This window comes from Drosophila takahashii, chromosome X (assembly GCF_030179915.1).
Source record: "Drosophila takahashii strain IR98-3 E-12201 chromosome X, DtakHiC1v2, whole genome shotgun sequence".
In the NCBI taxonomy this organism is placed as follows: domain Eukaryota; kingdom Metazoa; phylum Arthropoda; class Insecta; order Diptera; family Drosophilidae; genus Drosophila; species Drosophila takahashii.
The window spans coordinates 20,156,792-20,178,467 of NC_091683.1; the positions used below are offsets into that span (position 1 = coordinate 20,156,792).

The 21,676-nt window shown below is 36.8% G+C and overlaps 1 protein-coding gene across 5 annotated transcripts in view; it reads right to left on the reverse strand.

Annotated features, from left to right (window-relative positions):
- Window positions 1–21,676, reverse strand: part of Mnt — a 42,644-nt gene that overhangs the window by 18,244 nt on the left and 2,724 nt on the right. For 2 of the 5 annotated variants that reach the window (XM_017138091.3, XM_017138087.3), the window contains exon 1: window positions 892–1,120. The gene's annotated coding sequence lies outside the window, so the exon portion shown is untranslated. Of the gene's footprint in view, window positions 1–891; window positions 1,121–9,643; window positions 9,764–20,627; window positions 20,727–21,676 lie in introns of those variants that run through there. The other 3 variants (XM_070218643.1, XM_070218642.1, XM_017138092.3) reach the window with 3 other exon arrangements.

Consider the following 21,676-nt stretch of genomic DNA (forward strand, 5'->3'; position numbering starts at 1 on the left):
AAAAGAGGGCTTTTTAAGAGCGGGCAATTATGGCCTGCGCTAGTGTGAGTGGGCGAATGGCGTGGCCAGCGAGACGGCAGAAAAAAGCACGCGCTCCACTGTAAAATTGTTCTTGTTTTTGTTGTTTTTGTGTGCATGGCAGATGGCGTGGAGAAAAAGAAAAAACAAAGGCAAAAAAGAAAACCCCACCCTCTCTCTCTCGCTCTCTCACGAAAAAGGGCACATGCTAAAAACAAAGCCAAAGCAAAACAACAGCAAAAAAGCTGAAGAACGGGTCTTCCGAGGAAAAAAACAACATCTAAACAAAAGAAAATAAAACTTATTTGCAAAATATGTCCACTACACAAAAAAAAATTGAGTGATTTGATGGATTAATACATTAGGTATTTTTCAACTAAGTTCCTTCAAACTAAATTAAGGGACGCGGAGTTAGCACAAACAAATACACACTCGAAAGGCGAAAAATCAAATTGAACGCAAAGTAAATGAGGGCAAATCAAAACAAACAAAATGAAATGAATGCAAATTGAAACCGAACAAATTAACAACAAACTGTGGAAGAAATTAATGAAAAGCCAGAAACAAAGACAGTTGGAGAAATTTATGCAACGTAAATAAGATATGCAAAAAACACCCAAAAGATACAAATTATTCGCTATGGATTTGTATATGCAAAATACCAAATATAAATGCGAAGCAAATAATATGAGCAGAAGAACAAAAACAAATGAATGCAAAGCCAAAAAATATAAGCGCAAAGGCAAAAATTGGCAAAGCAAAAAACAGTTCACCATGAAATACAGATGCAAAGCCAATACAAAAACAACACGCACACTTGCAGAAAACTTTTCGTTTTGCACTTTACACCTAGAAATTTCGCTCACTATTTACCGTTAGAATTATTAAGCACTCTGCTGCTCCTTCTTCTTCTACTTCTGGTTTGGCTTCTTATTCTTTGTGTGGTTGCACTTAAACGTGAAAAAAATAAAGGCTGTTTTTTTCGATTTGTTGTTAATTTTTGTGTGTTGTCTGTTTCGGTTTCGGTTCTTGTGTTTTTGGTTTTGGTGTTTCTTGTTTCTTTTTCTTGATCCTACCCGCCGAATGCAATGACAGAAGCAAACTAAATGCGGCCGCTCATTTTAACTTTAACTTTGCCAGCCCGACTGCGCTGCCGCTGCTGCAGTCGCTGCCGGCGTCGCCGTCGCAGCATTCGCAAGGCAACACCAAAAGCAGTGGCAAAACGCACACACGAGTGCAGCCAAGAGAGCGAGGGAGCGAAATGACTGCGAGAGAAAAGGCGAAGAGAGCGGCGAGATGAGAGCGCACGTGACGCGTTGCAAATACAGCACAGGTCAGGATAATAGCAATTAAATAAATTTCAATCTATTATTCGAAAACAACCAAGTTAGAAACATAAAGAAAAATAAATTAAATACACTGAATTAATGTTGCTATTCGTCTGAACGTTCGGTGAATTTAATTTAGATATTCATGTATAAAATGCTATTCTCAAGGAAAATACATTTTTATTAAAAGGTTCCTTATTTGTGCAAATATTAAGGGCCACTAATTTATTGACTGCAACTGTCGACCAGCACGCCTGTTTGCTGGTTGTCTGAATGTAGGTGTTGTTGTGCCTGTTTTTCTGTTTGTCCGTTTGTTGCTGTTGCTTTTCCTGCGCTTGTGCATAGCGAAACAGGAAGAAAATAACAATAATAACAACAGCGCTGTGTAATTGTCGATATGTCTGTGCATAGCAAAGATATCCAAGAACTTTAGGGCGGACCAAGAACAAACTTAAAGTGAGTGCGCCGAAAACGCTTTTTTTATCAACTGTTTAAAAAAAAAGTTTGCATATTCCTTTCTTGGAAATTCTTTTTCCTAATCTTTAATTTTTTCCATTAAAAATTATTATTTTTCACCGAAAAAATTCTTAATATTATTTATTATTTCTTGTTAAATCAAAAGCTTTACTCAACTGGGGTTTAAACATTCATATATTTTTGGAAATACACTTTTAAAATTTAAGGATCACCTTAAGATGCTGCACAGGCTCTCTTCTTCGTCTTCTTTGCTCTGCTGGGCTCCACATTCTCCTTCGCATTCTCATTGTGATTCTCATTCGCATTTTGCCGCTGTTGCTGCGTCATTGTTTCGTCCGCGGCAACTTTTCCGCTGCTTCCTACCTCCCCCTCTTCCGCCCCTCGCCATCCCTTTCTGCTCTTTTCGCCCCCTCTGCCGCCTCCTCAGGCACAGCCTCTGCTGCAGTCGACGTCGCTGCCACTGGTAATGCACTGTTTCATGCACATGTACAGTGAACATTGGCCAAGAAGGAAGAAACTTTTATGCGTAAAACTATTTATATTTAAATGCAAAAAGTCTTTAAGTGTTAGTTTTATGAAAGGAGTTTTTTTGTATGTATCGTATGGTAATTCCAAAAAAAGCATCTTCTTGTAAAATCGATATGGCCATGTAAATTTCAGTTTATGCAAAACCTATATCGTTTTTACATGAAATATTCTTCTCGACCTGGCCAAATTTACCTGGACGCATATTTAATTAAAATTTATCTTAAATAAGGTAAAATCGATCTACGTTTCATATCTTTTTTTTTTTGTGTAACTATTTGACTAGTTTTACCCCACCCTATTTCCCACATATGGTTTCTCTAATTTTTGGAGTGTCTACTGTAGCTGCGTTGGCTTCCAAATTGTTTGCTTGCTCATGCTGCTGCTGCTGATGATGTTGCTGCTGCTGCCGATGTTGCTGGTGTGTCTGGTTGGGGCTTTTGTTATTGTTATGATGCGTCGACGTCGGCAATTTCGAAACGTGCTGGCATTTGTGTGGAACGGAACTTGTTTTGATATGCATGGCCAGCTCTTGCTGTCCAAAAAACCTGGGCCCCGGGCAAAAGTTGCAGCGTGCCACAGCAGCAACATCGCCCCAGCAAATTGTTTGTTTTCATAATTTTCTTCTTTTCCCTTCTGGAAGAAGAAGAGGCTGTGTGAACGAGTGGGCAGGGCAGGGGGCGGGGGGAGGTTATGGGTGGAGGCTTAGGGGCGGGGCAGCAACAATGTTGCCGCCGCATCAGCAACAACAACAACACCAACGACAGCAATTGTCGAGGGTTCATTGTACTTTTTTGGGTCTCTGCCTCCCTTTTCCCTCCTCCCCCGTCCCCGTCATCCTCCTCTCCGCCTCCCCCCTTCCTTATTTATCATCTGCGCTTTGTTTTGGCTTTTGTGCGCTCGCATTTCTAGGTCAGAATTTACAATTTCCGATTTAGTTTTATTTTGCAGGCCTCGGTAGAAGGAACTTAAAAAAAAACCGTTTTTAGAATCGCATTAGAGTAATACGTGCTTAATTAATTTTTGAATCTTTTTAGCCCCAAAATGTTTTGTAAACAACTCATACAAACTGGATCTAATGGATCTAAAATCAAATCTATCCTACCCTAGAAAAATACATAATAACGCATACAACATATTTCATCAAATGAACTTTTTTAGCCAACGGCTTTACAACATTAAAAGTTCAGTGTAGTTTGAACGTCTTTTTAAACAGGAGGCGATAAAAATAGAAATTACTGTTCACGAACCGCGCACGTGTAACATTAAAAGCAAATATCACCTATATTTCGAGTCGTACCTGAGCTCATACAAACTCCTAGTCTATTATTAGGAACAGTCTTTCTTTGAACAAGGCGCACTTATTTATACCAGGACACTTGTCGCGATCCGAAGGAACGGTACTATATAAAATGGGTTGGAACCGCCTGATAAGTTATCAGTTCTGGGCTCGGCTCCATCGAGGGAAGAGTTATCTAGCTGAGGGAACAGACCAGGACCAAAATGAAGATCACCATTGGCTTTCTGATTGGTATTTCACTTTCGCAGCACTAGTATTCGTTTCGACTGATTTTGTTTTTGTGTTTCGTTTAGCGAGCGTGTTGCTGATCGGCTGTTCGTCTACGCCTTGTGATATAATAATATCTCCGCCCTGTGGTGGTGTGCCGGCTCCACCCTGTGGTGGTGGTGGTGGGCCTGCTCCACCCTGTGGTGGTGGGCCTGCTCCACCCTGTGGTGGTGGTGGAGCACCCACAACCCGCAAGCCTGTTGGCACTAAAAAGCCTGTGACCACTAAAAAGACTGTTACCACCAAAAAGCCTGTCACCACTAGGCGCACCACTAAAAAAACCGTTACCACTAAAAAGTCTGTCCCCACTAGGCGCACCACTAAAAAGACCGTTACCACTAAAAAGCCTGTCACCAGTGCACCACCCTGTGGTGGTGGTGGTGCTCCCACAACCCAAAAGCCTCCTACCACTAAAAAGCCTGTCACCAGTGCACCACCCTGTGGTGGTGGTGGTGCTCCCACAACCCAAAAGCCTCCTACCACTAAAAAGCCTGTCACCAGTGCACCACCCTGTGGTGGTGGTGGTGCTCCCACAACCCAAAAGCCTCCTACCACTAAAAAGCCTGTCACCAGTGCACCACCCTGTGGTGGTGGTGGTGCTCCCACAACCCAAAATCCTCCTACTACTAAAAAGCCTGTCACCAGTGCACCACCCTGTGGTGGTGGTGGTGCTCCCACAACCCAAAATCCTCCTACCACTAAAAAGCCTGTCACCAGTGCACCACCCTGTGGTGGTGGTGGTGCTCCCACAACCCAAAAGCCTCCTACCACTAAAAAGCCTGCCACCAGTGCACCACCCTGTGGTGGTGGTGGAGCACCCACAACCCGAAATCCTGTTACCACTAAAAAGCCTGCGACCACTAAAAAGCCTGTCACCACTAGGCGCACCACTAAAAAGACCGTTACCACTAAAAAGCCTGTCACCACTGCACCACCCTGTGGTGGTGGTGGTGCTCCCACAACCCGCAAGTCTGTTACCACCAAAAAGCCCGTTACCACCAAAAAGCCTGTCACCACTAAAAAGCCTGTCACCACTAAAAAGCCTATCACTACTAAAAAGCCTGCCACTACTGCACCACCCTGTGGTGGTGGTGGTGCACCCACAACCCGCAAGCCTGTCACCACTAAAAAGCCTGCCACGACTGTACCACCCTGTGGTGGTGGTGGTACACCCACAACCCGCAAGCCTGTTACAACTAAAAAGCCCGTTACCACCAAAAAGCCTGTCACCACTAAAAAGCCTGTCACCACTAAAAAGCCTATCACTACTAAAAAGCCTGCCACGACTGCACCGCCCTGTGGTGGTGGTGGTGCACCCACAACCCGCAAGCCTGTTACAACTAAAAAGCCCGTTACCACCAAAAAGCCTGTCACCACTAAAAAGCCTGTCACCACTAAAAAGCCCGTTACCACTAGGCGCACCACTGCAAGGCCCACAACTGCAAGACCCACCACGAAGAAACCCACCACGGATAAAACCACTAAGAGACCCACCCAGAAACCTACTACTCACAGACCCACTCAGAAACCTACTACTCAGAGACCCACACAGAAACCTACTACTCAGAGACCCACCCAGAAACCTACTACTCAGAGACCCACCCAGAATCCTACTACTCAGAGACCCACCCAGAAACCCACCACGTCAAGGCCTACCACTCCAAAACCCACCACTAAGCCTGGCTGTGGTTGCAAGCCATGTGGACCCGGTGGTGAAATTTGCAAGGGATGCCCATCCCACGACAATTTGTGCCAGGACTTGTTGAAGGACATCAAGAATCTTGATCGCAAGATCAGGGAATGCGTCTGCGGAGAACCCCAATGGATGATTTAAGGATAGAATACTGCATTTGTCATCGCTGAACCACCAAAACAAGACAGGTTCTCAATTCTACTTTTCAAATAGTGGCTTCAATGTAACACTTTAACCTCTATTTAATTCCGAAACTGGAACGGAGAACCTAGCTGATTGACAAGGATAATGTACTGATCACCTTATGTATTTTTTTTGTTATTACTTTTATATTATATTGTTAATCCACTTACAAATTGTGTTACGAATTTTAATCTAAATTGCACGAGATTTCAATAACAGTTCTGGGCAATTGGTTTGTCCTTGAAGAGGATATTTTAGAGATCACTGATATTTGAAGACTTCAGCTTAATGTATTATCATTTGAAAAAAATTTTTTTTAAGAACTACTCCACAGGAAGAAATGAATGGATGCGAAGAAATAAAGGATGGGAAGAATCTGAAAGAGAACAAGAAGCTCTGAATCTGAAGACACTCTTCGTGCTCTTTTCCTACTGATTGCGATTAACTTCAACTCGATTTACTTGGACTAGGACAAGAAAAGGTCCTAAACTTGTTTACCCTCACTCCGATTCTTCTTCTCTCGCACTTCTTCTGGAATTCTTCTCATCCCCTTTGAATTCTTCTCACCCTCCACAATTCTTCGCCCCTTGTTTCGTCCTCCTGGTGTTTCTTGTTTTATTTTCGAGCTACAAAGACGCTGACGAAAAGGAAGGAGCAATGAAGGATGTGCCAAGGAGGGCCGAAGGAGAAGAAGGGGGCAGTTGGCAGGGCAAAAAGGGAAAGAGTTCAAAGTGCATGACGGCGCAAAACGGAAATCAAGTCCAAAGAGGAAATGCAGGGGGTGCGGGGGGAGGCGAGGAAGGCGAGACAAACTCTAATTGGAGTTCGATACACACACAAACATACGAGCATAAAGAAGAAGCAGAGCAGAGGGAAAACAGCGTGGGCGATGTGACAAATGGAGAAGGGGGAGGGGAAGGAGCTGAAAAGAGAGAGCTTGCAGAAAACCGGGTGAGCGAAGTCGGAGCAAAGGCCGAGGAGAGAGCACGAGAGGAACAGGAACACGACCACCACGCACCGCAAACAGGATGACGAAAGAGAGTAAGTGCCAAGCGAAAGGAAAATGCGACGCAAAAAAATAAGGCGCAGGTGCGATGCCAATGCCAGGATGTTATTATGTTAGTACAATATGTGTGCGTGTGCTGGAGAAGATGGGGAAGAAGCTGAGTAACGGCAAATAAATAATACATTAAGACAATCATTAAAAAACAATGATAGACTCTCTTAGTAAATTAAGAAATTTGGGGTAGTATCACATTAAAGATTTTTCAGACGCATCAACCAATTTCTGAAGTAAAACCAAAACATTTCTGAATACGCCAATAGGAATATTATTTATTATTGTTATTTCACTTTTATATTTCTATTTGGAACATAATACCTTTTCTACGTCTTTATTTATAACTAACGACCATAATATCCAGTCCTTAAAACATTTCTCAAATTATTTAAACAATTACTTTAACATTTTTTGAAAGTATACAATTTAAGGTTTTATTAAAAATGAACTTAAATCAAAGTTACTTAAAAACTACATATGATAATACGATTATTTATAAAATTGAGTTCTTTGCAAATTAGATGAAAGGGTATCAGGAAAAGAGGAAGAGGGAGAGCAAAACAAGCTGCAAGTGGAAAAAACCGGAAGACAAATGGTCAAAAGCAACGGCGCAGCAAGCGAAGAGAGAGCGACGTGGCCAAGAGAGAGAGTGCGAAAGGGAGCGCAAAGCGCAGAGAAAAACCGGGCTCAAAGGAGAGAAACAGAAGGCGAGCAAACAAGTGAATGAAAACAGGAGAACCAAAGTAATGTAACGAAAACAACAATAACAGAGCAACAATTTGTTGCCGCAGCATGTTGGCACAGAGAGCGGGACAGAGAGAGAAAGGGTGGGAGAAAGAGAAAGCTGTACTGTCCTGGGCATCCTTTTCGCTTATGACTTACATGACTTTCCCTCCCACCACCCCTCTTAACCCTTTTACAGCTGTGCTCAAATTAACAGTACTTAACTTAAGTAACTACCTAAGTTTATTATCAAATAAGCAACGAGTTAAATTTAACCATTAGTTATTTTCAAATAAATACAAGTTTATTAAAAAAAGTTTTCTTTTATTTTTATTTATAAAATAAATTATAAATTAAAAAATTCAGTTTTGAATTCATGTTAAAATTTCAAATAAATCAACTTTAGAGCTATTAACTCAGTTCTAATATGTCGAACACCACTGTACACGAGTTACAGCACAACTTTATAAACCCCCCTCCCCTCACAACCCTTCTATGTCATCGCAATTAGAAAGCGCATTATGAAAGCCATCTATTTGCATTTGCCGCCTGGGCCAAGGGCTAATTAGTTGGATTCGGGCTAAGGGATAAGGTTAAGGAGAGGGCCAGGCCACAAGATGCTGCAACTTGCAGCTAAAACCACACGTGTTTGCGGGTGAAAGCTCAAATGTGGTCAAAAGGCAATTAGGGACATTGCAACTGGAGATGAGCTCATCTGGGGATAACAAGGTACTCATGGCGATATTAAAGCGAGGCTTTTGAAAACGGTAGAACTACACAAAACCAAGTTATGACTGTTTCATAAACGATTCCAGAACTTTTTTATATCATATCAGATCATAAAATAATTCCCTAATGCACTACTTTATTACGAAAAATTAACTAAAATCAAAAAAAAATTTCTACTATTATTTTAAATCTACCACTTTGATACCTATAATATATAATCCCGTTTAATAACTGATTTGTAATTGTTATAATTATTCCTCCATTTGGCAAATTATTAATTTTTGTAATCACTAACCGGTTTATAAATAGAACAGTATTTACCATAAATAAACATAAGATACCTCCTCAAAATGAAATGACCTAGAACACATTTAGCCAATTTTAGGTATTCCAAAATAACATTTCCATCGATTGGCCATCGAAATAACTCCCTTTTAAGGTAATTCAATTTTCCATTACACGTAATTGAAATTTCTACAATGTTTGGATATTTTTTTGATTATTAGTCAAAGTGCCAGCGCAACTCAAATGTAGTATTTCGATCCCCGCATTCACGTCAATCCCCCTTTCAGCCGTCAATCCCTTCATATAAGCCCACATAACAACTGACTGACTCAAAAAAAAAAAGTACAAAAAACCGAAAAAGAAAAGAGCGCACAAAAACAGTTGGCAACAAATCACACAAAAAATGCGTGCCAAAAAGCGTTGGACTAAAAAACAAAGTAAATAAAGTGAGCGGCTGCATAACGTGGCGTATGAGTAATGCAACCCTTCCTCTCTCTTTTTTTCGCCCTTTCATTTAGTAGACCCCATGTGTACAGATGTGTGTGTAAAACCCAACAAATGCAGGCGAAACAAGTGCCAGGTTACGATGCAAGTGTTTCGACTTCTGGCATTCCAGAGAATTTCAATTAATAAACAAAAAACAAGAGTAAATAATAAACGGGCGGAAGGCCCGTTATTATTAAGGGTATTACGAAATACCCTTCAAAACGAAGAATCGAGAAAAACGAAATATGAAACAATTTTGTATCCATTTATGTAGGTAGAAGAAAATAAATCGAAGGATTGGGAATTTTCAACTAATTGTTATAGAAATTAAGAAACTACCATAAGATTCTTAAAAAATAACACTTAAAAGTTGAAGACTTCTCTATCAAGATGTAAGTTCCCTGAAAAATGTATTATATATTTATATAGTTATCGGTTAAGTATTATCTGATTATAAGGTTCTTTTGTTTCTAACTCTTATATCGAGTTTCTTAAATATTTTCAAGTGCATCATAGCGTTGTTAAAATATTTTGAAAATCACAAAGAGTATCTGGAAAAATCAACTTACCCAAATAAAACTTAAGCCGGAATGGCGAAAAGCGAAAATACAGCGGACTGGCGAGAAGAGTCGTCTTCAAATTGGTTGTTCTTCTGCTTGCTCTTCTTCTGCTTCTTCCTCTTCCGACAGCTGTAATGGGGGAAAGAGACGGAGGATGAGTAAGTGCACATGAAATATTCACAAGTGTAAACAAACACAAAGAACAGGAGTAACCAAACACTCTTGATAACCCCTGAAGGAGACAGCTGGTTTCAAGACTTAAACCCTCCATTCCACAGGCCACAAAAAAAAGTTAAAACGGGAAATGAAATTTAAATTGAAGAAGCCAACAAAGATATTCCCCCAAAAAAATAAAGGCTGAAACCCTGCAAATCCTGGCCGAAAAAAAGTTTGGAAAAGGACAAAAGAAGGGAGTGGGGCGTCAAAGGGTTAAACATCAATCAGAAGTGAGAGAATCGTAATCACAGCCATCAATCAAGAGAGAAGCGAAATTTCTGACAGATTGCTCGATGTAATCTTAAAGATACTACAAATAAGATAAGATATCATGATATATAACTCATACATATAATGAAACAGGGTCAATATAAATGAAAAATAACATATTACAGGTAACTATGAAGGCCAAAAAGGTATAAATTATATCATTTTATTATAATAATATTAAATGCTAATATTAAGTATTAAAGATTTGCCATTTTATGAAACAAAATCAGAAACAATAATATTGAATAGAATTTCCCTTTAATCGTTAAATAATTATTTTTAAACTATGAAAACATCAATTAATTGTGTGCAAAACTAAGCTAACAAGGGTACCATTTATTAATTTATGTAGTGTCATTTTTTCCACGGATTATTCTGAAGCAAAAAGCTTGAAATTGTTCGTACAATGCGACTTCAATTGAATGGAATGAATATCGCATGAACTTGACAGGTCAACTTATTCGCCATCTCTTTCCCCCATCAAAATAGCTTCATCTCGCTCGGCTCTAGTGCCATATGTATGTGTATGCAGTGTGTGTGTGAATGCAGTTTTTGAGACTATATATAGCCGCTTGATTGACGGACTGACTGACTGATTGCCCAGCCACTAAGCCCTGACTCTGACTCTCCCGACTTTGATTATATGGGCTTGCCCCATCATCAATGTCTGATTGTTGTTGCTCACGTGTTGTTGTTTTCGGTACTATGCGGGCCTACGGCACAGTGGGCGCAGTTAGAAAAAATAAAAAAATAATGTAATATATAAAGTTCGCAAACTTTTTTTGGGGGGTTCACTGTACAGTAAATACGCTTTGACAAAGAAATCTAAAATCAAAAAGCGAAATTGGAGAGTAATTTTTAAAGAAAATATACATTCGGTTTTGATTAGTATTGTATGTATATATTTCTACTAATATTTTAAACTTGAATATTGTAAATTAAAAAATTATTATTTTGTTTGATCCATTGTACTTGCTACTTTGTTGTTGTTGCCCTTACCATTTACACTGTGCACATGCACATAGGCGAATGCAATCCGATTGTGGCTGTGTGCGTGTTTGGACATGATTGTTGCATATGAAGATGGAAGAGAGAGAAACACAGAGAATCAGAGAGCAATAGTGAGAAACGGAGAATCGGGAGGCAACAAAATGCAACTTTTATGCCACTTTTCATGCATGATTTTCGTTTCGTTTTATGCATTTAAATCCCCTTAATTCATCAGCACCCTCCCCCTCCCTCGCCAACCCCTCTTTTCCTTCATTTTTTTTTGCGACGCCCATGCATGTACAATGCCACCCCCCTTTAATTTGAGTACGACTTTTAACATTGAAAACGAACGTTGACATAAATGCAATCAGCACGCGCTGAAAAGCGAACGAGAGATAGAAAATGGAGAAGAGCCAGAGACAGAAATAGAGGAATAGAGAATCGGGTGGAAGGAGGAGGGAAAATGCAAGCCGATTTCATTTTCATTTTTCGGTTTTCCACGTCATTGCAATTTTGATTGTAATTTACTTATCACGATAATTATAAAACCACCTCTGATCCACAAACGTCTATCGATCAACAATTTCACCGATATCCAATTATATTTTTTAGATCCAATTTCTCTATATTCTAGTCACCCAAATCTTTAAGAATCTCATCAATTTAATTGCAAGCTAAAAATCAGTAATTAATCGCAATTCCTTGCTCTGCTTGCGATATCAAGTTCTGCTTATCGATAATTATAATATAAATAATAGGGGGCTTGGTACGGAAAAACGAGGCAAGGTGGAAAGATGAGATGCGCAGTCTTAACTTAATTAAATTCCGGGTAAAAATAGCAAAAGTTGCAAGAGAAAAATATATAGAGCTGAGCTGATACAGTTTTCATGCTGCTCTTCTCCTCTTTTTTTTCTGTCTTCTTGAAACCTCTTATTCTGGTTCTGCTGCTGTTGCTATTTTTCTCGTAGTTTGCATGCATAAATCAATCAAACTGAGTGTTTGCACATATATAGCAAAATAGAAAAAAAAGGAAGGAAACCTCCTCTTTTTTTTTAATACAACCTTTCAATTTCCCCCTTATTTCCCGACCTATGTGCACGGTCCACTCCTTTCCCCCTTTTGCACTCTAACCCGACCCGAATGACAAAAGCGTTCAAGTGTAAAATGCAGCGCCCACTTTTTGGTTAGCCAAGTGAACCGACGTCTGATGTCGATGACGCTGGGTTCTGATGAGGCTGTCACATTGGCAAAAAATGCAACCACATTTGATGGTAAGGTATTGGGTTTTTAAAGATTTTTCTTGGGCATACAAACATATAGTATCATAATTAGACATCGGATTTTAGGTGAAATCGTTTTTTTTAAATATGATTTACAGACACATTTGATTGGTTAAAATTTTGTAACAAAAACCTCAAATAAATTTTGCTTAAATCTATGTATAACTTTATAAATAAAATTTTTAACCAATTAAATGTGGCTTTAACTTGTATTTAAAAAAAACGATTTCACCTAAAATCCGATGTCTAATCATAATACATACATTTAGTTAGTTTCATATCATTGGGAATGCTTTTTGTTAAAATTTTATGAATTAAAATAAATATGGTATTTAAATTTTTATTAAGTATATCTATATATTACCAAATATTTATACTTATTTACTTAAAGCTTGCAATTAAAAATTTAATTTATCAATAAGAATAAGATATTTCTAAGTTATTTTTTCCAAATGCAATATCATTAACATATTTCTTTTCTGTGTGTGCGTTCTTATACGGATCCCTTTCTCCTCCCAGGGCTTAACCCCCTTTTGTTGTTTTGCCCTGTTTTTTTTTGTATACATGTTTTTTTTAGCATGACGTGAGCAAACACTTTTCCCTCTCTTTAAGTTGTTCTTGTTGTTTTGTTTTTATCAACAAAGTATCTTCGTATTTTTTTCCCATTTTCCCTACAAGGTAAGCATGTGTGTGTGTGTGTGTGTAATCAGAGTGCCGCACTCTAATTAGCAGCAAACAAATTTCCAAAGTGGCAAAACCTTCAAGAGGGGGTGCAAAAGAGGGTTAATTGAGGATGAGGGGGTTGCACTTTGTGCTATTTTGAACTTTTCACTTTCAAAATGCTGTCTCGGCTGCTTCTTCTTCTTTACAGGCACATGATATGGCAGCGTAAACCCAAAGTCTATTGGTTATATGATAAATGCAACAGAAATATAAGCCAACAAGTTGGTTACACATAGTTGAAAAGATAAATGGATGGATGGTTTTTTTCGATTTAAAAATCGTTAATTGATATACTTGATTTAGATAAGGATACTTAGATTTATAGATCTTAAAATATATTTTTTCTATGATGATGAAGATCTTTGTTTAAATTCCACAGAAGTTTATTAGATACTGAATGGGAATTAATTAATTGGAATACGTATAACAAAGGATATTTAAAAAGTACTTTTAGAAAAACTAATAGATTTAAGAATAGGCTTAAAAATAAAAAAAGCGAAATTATAAAAGGTATTTGTAAAGTCCACTTTGGGTTTTTCCAATCAGAATGCACTGTGTTTTAGCTTCAGCTGATCCACACACACACACACACACACCGATGCCAGAATGCAAATACACACAAACAAAACAAAAGCAAAGACAAAAAACAAAATGCAAACACTTATCAGGCGAAAAGAGAGATAAAGATAAAGGGAATGCATGAGAGTAAGTGAGAGAGAGCTTGGGATTGGGGATTGGATTGGGAGCTGAATGAGGGCGTATTTTTTTCCTTCTACTTCAGCTTCTCCTTTATCGTCGTCTGCATCTTTAGCCTCGTCTTCCTCGTGATTTTATTTCATTTTATTTTATTTAAAAAACAATTTTTTTAGCACTTTTTTTTATTTTGTTTAAGACGGAAGCATAATCAGCAAATGCTGATGTTGTTGTTCTTGGTGATAAGACAGCCGAAACAAGAAAGGGGTAGGGATTAAAGGGGAAAAGGAAGAGTTCCCCTCTTCCTTGTACCTTTGAAAATGTGTCCCCCATTTTCTTGGTTTTTTTTCACTTTTTTTCCCTTTCAGACTTTCAGGGCCAAAAGGGAAAAGAAATAAAAAACCGAAAAACAGGAGCTGAAGAAGAACAAGATATACAAAAAATACATAGTGTAAAGATGATATTGCACCAACAAAGTAAAGCTACCCCTTAATTTAAAAAATTGTATCGAAAACTTTCTTATTCACTTAATTTTGTGATAATAAATATACATTTAAGAAAACGAAGTCGTATATTAATATTATATAAGTACATATTATTATACATATGTATGTGGACTTCACAAAATATAAAAAAATAATTAATCTTCAAATAAAGAAAAGGTTAACTTATCAAAAAAAAAAAAAAGAGACAAAAAATTAATATCACAATTTTATTTAAGTACTGATCCAATCATAAATATAAAAACTATTTTTCAGAAAAGCGTCCATATGCCCCAAAAAGCCAGGGTAGCATTACAAGCCAGGCCAAAACAGAGCAAAGCTGCAAAAAGTTTACAGTAAACTTGGCTTTCAGGCAGTTTGTCTTTGGGCCACAGTTTTTATAAATACTTGGTTGCAACTGGGGGTTGAATGGGGGAGTTAGGGGGATAGAGGATGGGCCTTATCGAGGGGTAAGGACAGTGGGGAGCCACTAAAGTGCCCAACTAATTGGAATTTGGCACGTTCAACCAGTTTGCCACTTTACCGAGTTCATTTTCTTATTTCTTCGCTGGCGCTTCTTTATTTTCCTGCTCTTCTTGTTTATTTGGCGCAAGAAGAACAAGTTGAAAAGTGTTTGCAAAATGTAATTTAAATTTTTTCACAAGGTGCTCGATGATAAAGAATTTCTATTTATTTCAAATAATAAAGATCACCTTTAATTAAGTTAATCTACCATTAACACTACCAAACTAAAATATTTCGAAAGTTGAAAGTAGATTGAGGTGGAAAACTGTAACCTTGAAAATGCGCCTTTGTGTGTATGAATGAATGCATTGTACACATACTTACACACAAATACATGTACACATAACCTTATCAAGTCTTAAAAATTGTTCTTCTATCGCTACCCACACAAAACGCCTATCAGTCCTTTTAATTCCTTTTAGTTTCGACAATTATCGAAATGTTTGAGAAACATTAATGTGCTACCTCAATTTGCGGCCCGCTCTTATCAATTTTCTTCTTTAACCTTCTTTGCTGCAATTTCTTGATTTTCGATTTGGGTTTATCTCTTTTGTTTCAACGACACAGGAAATCCATTTCTTTATTTGGTAGAATGGAAACTGAAATTCTCTCTAAAAAGAGAGTTTCAGAGTTTTTATAAAAAATAGTAGGAATGCTGAAAGTCAAAATGTTATTTTAAATTAATATAATAAATAAAAAATAGTAAATATGAAATAAAAAAAGAAAGAAAAATGGGGGCAAATACGGAGTTTTTGAAATTACAAGAATATTTCTTAGAAAAACTTTAAAATCCTACAAAAAATAGTACGAATAGGGAAAAATATTTTAAGAGAAGAGGAAATAATTAAAGGGGAGATAAAGGCAGACATTGGCAATGATCAGGCGTAAAATGAAAATTAATTAACTGAGACGCATGAAAAGAAAAAACAAAATGCAGTCTCTGTTTTCCGCTCTTTTTCTCTATTTTCTTGTCTGCCTTAACGCCACTTCACCCCATATTATCCATCTTTTTTCTCCCACTGCATTACACATTGCGCATACGTCACGTTGACACCCCAGCCCCTTGATTTTTAATTTTGCTCTTTTTATGTTTTTTGATTATTACAAATTTATAATAATTTATTACTTAATTTATGGTTCCAAATATTTTATATAAAACAAATGGTTTTCAGATGCTTTATTATTGTTATTTTTCAAGATCTCTGTTTTTTAACAACCTACAAATTTATAATCGGAAATTTTCTTTTAAAAGCATATATTCGATTTTTTTTAAGCATTAATATGAGTGTTAAAAACACTACAAATGAAAAGAGAGGAAATGGAAGAGAGGAAAAAGCTTGCATTTGCCACAAAAAGCAAAAACAAACGTTTTACGAAAGCCACAAAAGCAAAACAAATGTCAATCTCTCTCTGCTGAGCGCTCACTGACACCCACTCTCTTCCACCCCCTCTTTTCCGACCCTACAACCCCCTTTTCTTCGCTCCCCACACGCAGACAATGTTAATTACAGAGCGTTCGCTTTGATTATGACAGCGGTTGAAGAAGAGGAAGCAACAGGGATAAGGGAAGAAGCAGAAGCAGAGCAGATTGAAACGGACTTTGAAGAACTCCAGGATTCTCTACAACTTAAAATAGGTTCTTAAAGCAATTTTGAAATATTTTAAACCCATACTTTCTAAATCCAATTTCTTTTATCTTAACATTTCTAAAATGTTTTCAGATACGAACTCTTTTTGAGTTTCTTTTTTCGCAGATAAGCCTACCCCTATTATTTTCCAAAATGGTATCGAGAATTCCCACAGCACCATAACATTTTATCTGGAATAACTTAATTTTGTCTCTGCATGAATCATCTGCGGGTTTTGAGAGCTCATAATAAGCAAAGTAGCGCATTCAAATTGTACACGTAGCCCAAAAAACACACACTTGTGCACATAGGCACAGCCTCTCTTCCGCCCCCTCGCTCTCGGCCCCTCTCGCTCGCACCAAGTGCAGTCATGTGCATGCATTTATGACCTACAATAATAAGCGGCAGGCGATAGCAGCTAGTGCGAGTGAGATGGCCATATTAGCTTGCAGAGGCTAAGAGAGAGAGAGAGAGCGAGCAACGAGTGGGTGGCTCAGAGAGAGCGGGGGAGTGTGTTTGTGTTATCGCTGTGTTGTCTTTACCGCTATTTCGGCTTCGCCTCAATCACGCGACACAAAAACAAAAGAGAGCTGGAGAGCGGGAGAGCGTTTGTATTTGTATTTTCTGTTTGCGTTTGTGTTGGCGTGTGTGCATTTTGGGGTGTTGTCATTGCAAATGCAAAATGCAGATGTGGCTCTCTCTCAAGAGAAACGACTGATTTTCTCATGTTTATTATTTTATATGCATTTCTGTAATTTTGAATTTAATTCTAATTTGAAAATATTTTTGCTTTTAATTTTCCAACAGAGGTTTCCCCTTTGTGCATTTGTCTATTGCTGTTAGTTGTAACCATATTTTATATTTATTTATTAATTATATATATATTTATTATATTAGCTTTTTTAAATTAGTTTATAACATTTTCTTTACTTTTTGGTTTGAGATAAATAAAATTGTTTAAAATAAAATATATATTTTGTATTTCCTAGACTTTCTCTTTCGGCGCTCTTTTGAACCACTCGCTCTTCACATTTCTCTCTTCGCCCTCTCTTTGGTAAGCTCACGTGTCAGAGTCAGTTTGTTTGCCTTTTCTTTTGCCAAAACCAAAAAGCTGCCACGCAAACGACTCTCTCTGTCTCTGTTGCTCTCAATTTTCCGGCCTCTCCCCATCTCTTTCGCACTGTAATTATTTTACCCTGTCGTTCGCTCTTTCGCTCTCTCGCCGTCCGCTCTTTACTTCGCGTGTTTTTTTTGTGTTCAATGACTTGGTTGACGTGTTTACTGGTTTGGCTTTTGTTGTTGTCTTCGTTTCTGGCGTTTCTGTCTTTTCTTTTTCGATTTTGTTTTTGCTTTGCTGGCGCACGTTGCTTTGTTATTGTTGTCGCTGATGTCAGATACGAAACAGCCACACACGCACACACTCATGGAGACATGTGCAATGTGTGAAAAAATATACTCTCTTTTGCCCTCTCTTCGGCCAGCGAACAATGGACGGCAAAAAACAGCAACAACAAGTTCGTGGAAATAATTGTATAATGAAAAACGAGGGTAAAAAGTTTGCCAAAAATTATAAGTTAAATTATTAACAAACCAAAAAAATTTAAAATTTTTCTGTAATTAATTTAATTTTATGTTTATATGTTCATAAAAACAAAATGTATAAAATATACTTCCTACTAAAAAATTAAAGCGATTAAAAATAGAGCAACCAAAAAAGCTAAAAAAAGTGAACATAGCTTGAGGAAATAAAAGAAAAATAAATGTAAAAAACTTCAAAAGTCACGCACTTTATATTTTCATATAAGTTAAAAAACAACAACACAAAGCAAAACAAAAATATAAGCAACTAAAACAACAAGAAAGAACATGTTACTAAAATAGAAAACAGGAAAAAAAGAAGCCCAAGAAGTTGGTTCACTCCAGAAAAAAGGAAAGACAAATTCAAGTCTTATAACAAAAAACCACCCACGAAAAGTTTTCTGGATTTGACGCAAGTACCAAAAAAACAACATGAAAATCAGAGTGCAATAGCCAAAAACAAATTTTTGGGAGGAAAACTGAAAGAAAAGAATGCCAATTTGTGAGCTTAAAAAAACGTATGAAAACGTTGACATTGAAAATGTGACAAAAATAATTATTTATAATTTTCGGCCATTCGCTGTTTTTGCTGCTGGCTTTTTTGTTGATTAATATTTAACAAGAGTGTGGGAAAAATATCTATTTTGCATTTTCTTTGAAGATTTGCATGAAAGGAATTTTGCGGTACGGGTTTTCCCTAGTGTTTTTTTTTAATTTCTAAATTGTGAAAAACAAATACATTCTTAATACTCCTATGAAAATTGGAACTTATATCTTATATTTTGGAACCACGCAAGTAGAATAGATGCGACCAATTTAAGTTTAATGTTTAAATTACTCGTAAAATATTTCGCAGCATACTTTTAAGCACCTCACATTTTTTATTTTACTGGAGTCATTGGACGACCTTTGAATTCAAAATGCATTTTTGCCATGAACATGATCTAATTTTTCACCTATTTGTCCCATTTTACGAAAGATGTACCTCCTTTGCGGCCCCTTTTTTCTACCCCTTATCTCTAGGTGATAGAAACATATATATTTTACCTATTTTTACCGACACCTGCACTTCGTCACTTTGGATTGTGTGATTATTACTCACTTTTTAGCTTATCAGCCTTTTGCTTCGCCTTACTTTTGTGTTAGTCAGCGGAAGGGGGGTTAGAGGGGGGGGGGGCCTCGAGCCCCCTTGACCCTCTCACTCACTATTTTCCACTTTTTTTCGCTACGAACGAACAACAAGTGCCATTTAGTCTGTGACTGTCACAAGTGACTAATGCCCCCCTTTGTCCCGAACCCCCATAAAATAAAACTCTGTTACAACGCCTCTGCCAACGACAGCTGCGACGCTAGCAGCGCTGCTGGCGTCGCTGACGTCAGTCGGAGATGAAAAAAGACGACACATGATGAAATTGCAACGTTAACTGTAAAAATTAAAGCTAAATCCATTCGAAATTGGAGCAAGTTAAATACCTAAGGGCAATATTCATAAAGCTTACTTTTTACTTTGAAAAAATATGTATATTTTTATTTTATATTCAGATAAACCTTATATGTACATATGTATATTGTTTCTAAAATATAATGGTTTTCGAAAAAAATTATGTCCGATAGTTTCGATTAATCGACTTATTATTCAATGTATCGTTTTGAAGTATAAAACATATGAAAGAGAATATAAAGTGCGTTTTTTTCGAAAACTATAAGTTTTTCAGAAAAAATCTATTAGGCATAAATTACGCAGTTCTTTGTAATCTATCATTTTTCTCTGAAACATTTTTTGATTAAGTCAATATATTTGAAGATATTTAAAAACACTGTTTTTCAGCTATTTTTAAGAATCGAAGCGTGGAGCTCATCGAAAGTTCACTCAAAGTGTTTTAACCTCAACCACATCCAGTTCTTAGTCTAACTTTTAAATCAAACTTAAAAATCATAGTTTTATAAAAAAACAATATCATAGGAAATTCAAATAATCGAATTAAAAGCTTTGAACATAAAAAACACGCGCACAGAGTAAAGTATTTGTATATTTGGCCATTTATCGGGTCGACATACATTATTATCTACTTCCTGGGGAACACATAAAGGTATTTGCACAAAGATATATGACCAAATTCGAACAAAGACAAACATCGGAAGGTGTTCTCAAAAGGCGGGAAAGAGATGGCGCGATAGCCCTATGCTCGCCAAATTAAAAACAAATTTATTTTTGCAGCAACCAAATGACTCTTAATGTGGAAATAATTGTAATTGCTTGCCTGAAAAAAAAAACAATTTGCTTTATTTGTACCTTTTTTTGTTGTACTTTCGATTGTTTATTTTTGACTTATTTTTATTGTATTTTTTTATTTTTGTGTGTCCCAAGGCTTTTCAGTTCGTTATGCAATAATTGTAAATGAACTTGTTTTAATTCTTAAAAGTGTAGGTTGTTCGTTTGTTAGCTACTTAATTGGTTAATATATTTCTGGTTTTTTGGTTTGTCAATAAATGTTAATTTTAATATATGAAAAATATTAAAAATATTTTTCAGCGATTTTTTAGTCATTCATTTTAAATTGAATTTTTAGCGGTCCTATTTTCTTTGTCGTTCAATATATGTACATACTTTGAGTGGCTCCATCTGTCGTGAATCTTGAGTTAAATATTTTCACTTTCACCACCCACAAAATGGCAATAAATAAATAATTTTTGATATATTTTTTTTGTTTGATTTTAATTGCAATGCTTTTGTTTTGATGTTGTTGCTATTGCTTCAAAAATTGGCCCAAGCTTTTTGTTGTTTGGTTGCCTTTTAATTGTTTTTACACATTTATTGGGGTTAAGGCCTTCTTAACTGGCCATCACCTTTTGTTTTTTATTTTTAATATTTTGTTTTTGTTGCTGCTTCTCGCACATTTATCCACTGTTTTTTATTTATTGTATATTTTTGCCTGCTTGTTTTTGCTTTATTTTGAAAACGTGCAAAAAAACAAAATAGGTAAAAACGATTTCTCTTTTTTTTTTGTGCTGATGGGGGCGTGAACATTGCCAAAAATAAGAAAAAATAAATAAAAACAATAATATTCAGAAACATAAATCCATATGTGCGGGCCATTTTGCATTCGCAACTAACGGTAAATAAATTAACATTTTGTGTGTTGTGACAGGTAGCATAGCACTCTCTCTTTTACTCTTCCAAGGGAAATTTTAATATTCTACTTAAAATACATACATTTATTATTTTTTGTATTTATTAATTTATTTTAAGCGAATATTTATTGAGTTTATTCTATACCTTTAATTTTTTGGAATTAATATTTTAAATTCGTACCTACATTTTTGTAAGGTAAATATTTTGTATATTTTTTTCCTATGTGCATATGTAATTAGTAATTACAGGTTGCTTTATGTATCATACTTTGTTTGTGTTTCTTTTTCGAATTTTTCCCATTAAACAAGCAAAATCGCAGTCTTTATTTGTTTTTGTTCTTGAAGAAGAAATTTGCTCTTGTTCGTGATTTTTTTTTGTACAATTTTTTCTTGCTCATTTCGCATTGCAGGCGTCGCAGTCTCGCTTTTCGCGTCTTATAGAATTTTCAAGGTCATCCGCGCATGCGAATTATTTTTTTTGCACTCTGTTTTTCGTTTTATTTTGTTTGCGCGAGTGTTCGAATA